The following is a 6,005-nucleotide window of genomic DNA, read 5'->3' on the forward strand; positions in this document are numbered from 1 at the left end:
ATGAATGTCATTTTTGTGACTTTCTTCTTCTAGTGCTATTTTTGAGACATAAACTTCAAAAGGTGCTATTATTGACAATTGCCCATAGTCTTTCGTTTAAAAAAAAAACTTTAGTGTATTTAAAACATATTTATTTATCAAAAAACGAACAAAGATTTTTAAGAAATTCAGGAATAAATCAAGTTAGATGATACATAAACTGATATTTCTTCCAATATAAATAGAATCTCAACTACAAAAAAAAAGTCCATTGTACCAAAAGTGACAATCTCATGCAGTTTTATTAATAGGAACAGAGTAACCTAGATACGTAAAAACTAAGTTGGTACGAAGAAAAACTTTTTCTCTCTCTATCTCTAAAAACCTCTCTACCCTAAAAAACCAAATCTATTCGTCTTCCTCCGGTGACTGGCGACTCTCCTTGTCGTCGGTCACCCCTTTTTAGTTTTTTGTCTTGGTTACCTCCTCTTACCCCTTCTTCTCCTCATTAACCCGTCCGACATGTTGACTGTTTCTGGATCTCCTCCGGTGGTTCTCCGGCGGTTTTAAAAGGGGTTTCGCGGGTGTCTGTGGCCCTCTGGAGCAGTGACGAGGTCTCGGTTACTGGTTGTGTTGAAGGGTTCCGTGAGCTTGCTCTCTTGGGTGAAGGCGATGTTGGGATTGTTAAATCCCGTGTCCAACTCTATATTCTCCGATTAATACGATATTGTCCACTTTGGGCCTTAGAGGTTAGCCCACATGGTTTTACTTTTGGTTTTTATCCCAAAAGGCCGCGTACTATTAGAGTTAGACATCTCTTTATATATTAGACACTCCTTGTCTAATTCTCCAATGTGGGACTTAGTTTGTTATCTCACATTCTCCCCTTCAAACTAAGGATTACATTCATCTCGTGTCCCACAACTGATCTCCAGGATCTTCTGACTCGATATCTGCTACACATCTCTCATTCCTAACTCATAGGATACCCATTCATCACTCATTCATCATTCAAAGGGTATTTCGGTCTTTCTTACAGATTTCTCGTCAACCGCTCTGATACCAATTGTTGGGATTGTTAAATCCCGTGTCCAACTCTATATTCTCCGATTAGTACGATATTGTCCACTTTGGGCCTTAGAGGTTAGCCCACATGGTTTTACTTTTGGTTTTTATCCCAAAAGACCTCGTACTATTAGAGTTAGACATCTCTTTATATATTAGACATTCCTTGTCTAATTCTCCAATGTGGGACTTAGTTTGTTATCTCACAGGCGATAGATCTGGGCCAGATCTAGTTTCTCTGAGGCGTCGATGGCAGTCTGGTGCGTCGCTGCCTCCTTCATGTCTTCGATTAGCTTCGTGCTCCTTCATCTCCGTCGGTTTATCTCACGGGTAAGTTCAGAGCTTCTCTTCTCTGTGAGAAAGTGGTGTGGAGGAAACCACTGAGAACCTCTGTTTAAGATTGTGGGGTTAGCTTATCACGGTGGTTATCCGTGGATGTGTTGTTTCTTGTTGCTGCTTGTTGGTTCTTTGGGGCTTCGGGGACTGGCCCTGTTTCAGACCCTTCGTTGCGGTTACTCTACAGCATCCTCAGTCGCTTGCCGTGTTTGTTTGGAGCTTCTGCTCCCGTTCTTCAAGCCTGGGAATGAAGCTTTGGGTGGGTGTTGCTGCCTCTTTGACGGTTGAAATGCATTATCTCCTCCGAGGAAGTGGCCGGAGTCGGGAGATAAACCTCCGCCTACCTCCTCAAGAGCCCTTGTTCTTCATCGAGTGTCTTTCATCTGTTAGTTTGGACTCACAGCTTCTCCTTCGCAAAGTCTCTGGTTTGGCTGGATCTGGTCTCATTGTTAGTGTAATAGCCGGGGCCGGCTCGTCAATCCGCCTCCGCCTGTTGCCGTCAAAGTATCCCCGGGATTGCTCCGTTTCCATCCATACCCAAGACCAGTCTTCTCATTTGCAGTTTACAGTGAATTAGTTGCTTCTTGGTCTACCTATGGCCAATAGTTAATCTTATGATCTCCTAGTTTAGCTTTAGTTTGTTTCTTATGATTTAGACTAAACCTATTTTGTATCGAAGGGGCTTTTTTATCTTTTTTTGGGGTCTCTTTGATAGAACTTTGCTTAATTGCAGCTTTAGGTTCATGCTTGCTTGTACCTCTTTGCCATTTCTTATTGAAATGAATTCACATTTTGTCAAAAAAAAATTAATAGGAACACAATCTCATGGAAATATCATAAGTTGTAGAGTCTGTTTCATGCAGTTTTATTAGTAATGTTGAAAATATCAACGACATTAGTTCACTAAATAGCGCAACGAAAATACTGAAAAAAATAGATAACAGTTCATGGATGATATTAGTTTGGATCGAGTGGAAGCTTCCCGTTCAACCAGACTTCGACCTTTTTCAGTACGTTCACAGTGATTTCACGACCAAGCCTGCACAATGACATAACCTAATTACACAAAGTGTTCAAACAAAAATGGTAGAACAAAGCAAAGTAAAATCGTTAATGTATGTTTATACATTCGGAATTGTACAAACGAAACTTCTCCAAATCCATCATCTATAAGGGAGACAGCAGTTTCTTTTGCAAAGTATAAAGGAATACTCGGTTCGACTGCAACACAAAACAATCACAAAGAGTTATTATTATTATTATATATATCTCATGATCCTTGTCTATCTATTGCGAAAAACAAATATATAAATTAACATTATACACATACGATTTCCACGTATAAGTAGGATTGACTGCCATGAAGAACGAATTGCAGCCCCAAAATCATAATCTATCCTGTTGGTAGGTATTCTCCTGGGTGAAGTCAACATGTTATATCTAACTTTAGTTATAATAACTAATTAAATATTAACATGAGTACTAGAAGAGTATATACACACCAAGAGTTTATCCCTATTACAAGTCGCATATTCATCGTATGATCTCCAACGGCGTTCCACTTTGCAAAGTTCAGAGCTACTTGTGCACCTTGGCCGACACCTCCTACTCCTTTTATGACTAAAAGAAAAAGCGCCTAATGATTAATATGCTTGATAATATATAATGTAGCAATGTTAGGTGTAAATAGATCTCTCTATATTATATACCATTTTCTGGTTCTGTCGATAAAATGTTAGCAACACGTACAGCGGCAGAATCTAACTCATCCCGACAATCTTGCGCGTAGTATCGGTAATCATACCCACGTTGCACCCTGATTCAACAAAGAGGGTCTTGCCAACTATTTAAATTGTTTAACCTCACAAATATTGGGGTTTTTTGTATAAAAAATGAAAAATGTATTTTTTGAAGTTTTAGAGCAAGGAAAGATAAATATAACACAAGTGATCTTACAGGAATTTGTGGGCACTCCACCTCCAGGTGAAAATACATCAACACGTGTACCAGAATCCAGACAAATCCATTTGATCTATGCATAAAATATTTTTTGTACAATGTTATTAAAACAACCATGCTTTAATTGGTTTATTATTAGCATTCTATGTTCACTGATACTTACATTTCGAAGATTTAGACTTCTTACAATCTGAAGTGATCTGAAAACAGAACAGATACACAATGAAAAAGCACAATTTGAGTACAAATATATATGTTTCTTCACAAAAAAAAAGTACAAATAAGTTAAGATAGACAAAGTGGAGTTTGAATGGTTAATACATAAAACAGATAAATTAGATTAGAAGAAATTTCTTTGATCCTTAAAGACAAAGGAATATATGCAACGATATGAGACAAGGAACGTGATATATAGTGTTACTTATAGCTATTTTCATGCACATCATGCAGCCAAACTATAGTGACTCTATGCTCTCCTTGCGGCTCCAAAACATATCCATCTTCAGTTCCAATTGAATTACTACTACTACCTGCGAAGATTTTAGCAACAGAAATGTTAATACCAAACAAAATGTTTTAGAGTAATATATATTCCACATTTTAATAAAAATGACAAAAAGCAACATTCACAGTAACATTTCGAGATAAACGTATGATACAAGGTATAGAGCCGCCAAAGAAAATTGAGAAGATTTGTTTATGGTCATCTAATGTAGACTTTACAATGTTATATAACAAGAGAATCGTAGACCTCATGGCCTAAATAACATATACAGAGTGCGTATAGAAGAAAAACCAAACCAGATGCCATGTGTTTTATCAGAATAACTTATATAGTCTGCATGTGTACTTATTCCATTCTAAGGTGACGTGAAACAGAAGAAAATTGAAGGGAGAGAATTATGCGAAACAAAATGATAAACTTCACAACTTGATATCATTCTTTTGTAATAGATATAACAGCAGAACAAGAAACAAACAAACAAAACATGCAAAAATGAAGAGAAAATGCATACTAGAAGCCGCCATGTTATGATGATCGACTAACTTTTATTTTAATAAACTCAGGATTGTAAGTTTATCTTTTGAGAGAAGTTTTAAAAAGTCAGTGATATAGATGGTGATTATGTGAGGAGAACTTAATGTGTATATATACACCAGAAGTGGCAAAAAGATAATGTCAGACTGTGAGAGAGAAGGCTTTTCTGTCTATATAAATCAAAATGTGAATTGTTAGTTGGCCACTAATTAATGTAAGAAATCGTTTTTAAAGAATGGAAGGAATTACAATAGTATGTTTTTCATCGATCGTGCATACCTAAGGACTAAAAATAAATTCTTTCTAGGTCTACAAAATAAATAATGTAAGTATATATGCTATTTATTTGTATTTACTATTACTATCAAAATGGGACTTATGAGCTAGACTTTCATGTAGTAGACCTAACGCTTGATCTAAAAACCAATAAAACAGTTCATTTTCTAATAGCTATATTTCATGGCATGCCCACCTATATGTACATTTCAAATATTATATCTTAGTAGTTTTGTTTGGTTGATCCAATTAATAATTAAAAAAAATAGTATGTACACTATACACATTTAGAAAATCACAACAGCTATCTAAATTCAGTTTAGCATTTTTATATTTTCGTCAGCAGTATATATTATCGATCTGTATCAACAATTAGTATTATATGTATGGATTATGCGTACTCATATCATATACTAAGAAGTGAGTCGTTTCCAATGACAAGGTGAGTCAGGAATTGGTCAAAAATCAAAGTATACACATTTGGCAAATTACTAACCGATATTAATCCTATAATTAGTATAAAATTAAATCGAAGAACCACAAAGAAATGAAAATGTTGACTCATGGTTACAACTACAAGGAAATGATTAAATTTCAAATGACTAAGTGAGTCATGAGTGGTTCAGACTCAAATAAATTGTTCATTTGAAGAAATAAGTAAGTAAAACGTCCAATATTTCCAGTTTAGTTTTTGCTATTTTTTAGAAAAGTCACACAACTGCCTTAATGTTTCTGGAGAAAAGCTATGAGCTTAGATGTAAAGGAGATCAGCAAAAATAATAAAGTTGTGGCATACATAAAATATCACAAAGAAAGCAAAAAAATTGTCATCATTAGCTCAGTTTTTTCTTCTTTTTTTTTTTTTTGCTAAAATCATTAGCTCAGTTCCTTGTTACAACTCTGCGTTACTTTGTCCATGCTTAAATTCTCAATATTGCTCATGCCGCCAACTATCAGAGACACAAATGTTATGTTTAGAAATTAGAATGAATCAATAGACTCCGGATTCAGATGAATGAAAAATGGATCGTTGCATAAACAAACAAACAAAATATTAATGGAAAGGAACTTGATTTAAGCCAGTACAGAACCTGGTTCCGTAGGTACTGGATTTGATGTTGTATCAAATCTGTTAAACGAGTTGAATAATTACTCTGTCTCGTTGGAAGATTTTAATCTGGTTGCGGTTTCGGGTAAGGATAATGGAAAAGTGGAGAATTGGCTGGAGTGAGGAGGATCCCAGAAAGAAAGTCCATGTCGAGCATCTTGAGAATCTTGGCTCTAAACTGAGTGAAGAGAATTCTCAGGCAGAAGAGTCATCTGAGGATTTAAGGAGAAATTGGGAGAAGTA

The 6,005-nt window shown here is 35.8% G+C and overlaps 1 long non-coding RNA gene across 1 annotated transcript; it reads right to left on the bottom strand.

The window, feature by feature from the left end:
• Positions 1-1,281: 1,281 nt before the first annotated feature.
• Positions 1,282-4,683, bottom strand: LOC125597650. The gene is made up of 2 exons (XR_007331865.1): positions 3,090-4,683; positions 1,282-3,000 (listed from the first exon to the last, which is right to left on the bottom strand). It is a non-coding gene; the product is annotated as an uncharacterized LOC125597650 (long non-coding RNA).
• Between the last annotated feature and the right edge of the window lie 1,322 nt (positions 4,684-6,005).

The sequence above is a fragment of the Brassica napus genome, unplaced genomic scaffold (assembly GCF_020379485.1).
Source record: "Brassica napus cultivar Da-Ae unplaced genomic scaffold, Da-Ae ScsIHWf_1509;HRSCAF=2106, whole genome shotgun sequence".
NCBI classification, from domain to species: Eukaryota; Viridiplantae; Streptophyta; class Magnoliopsida; order Brassicales; family Brassicaceae; genus Brassica; species Brassica napus.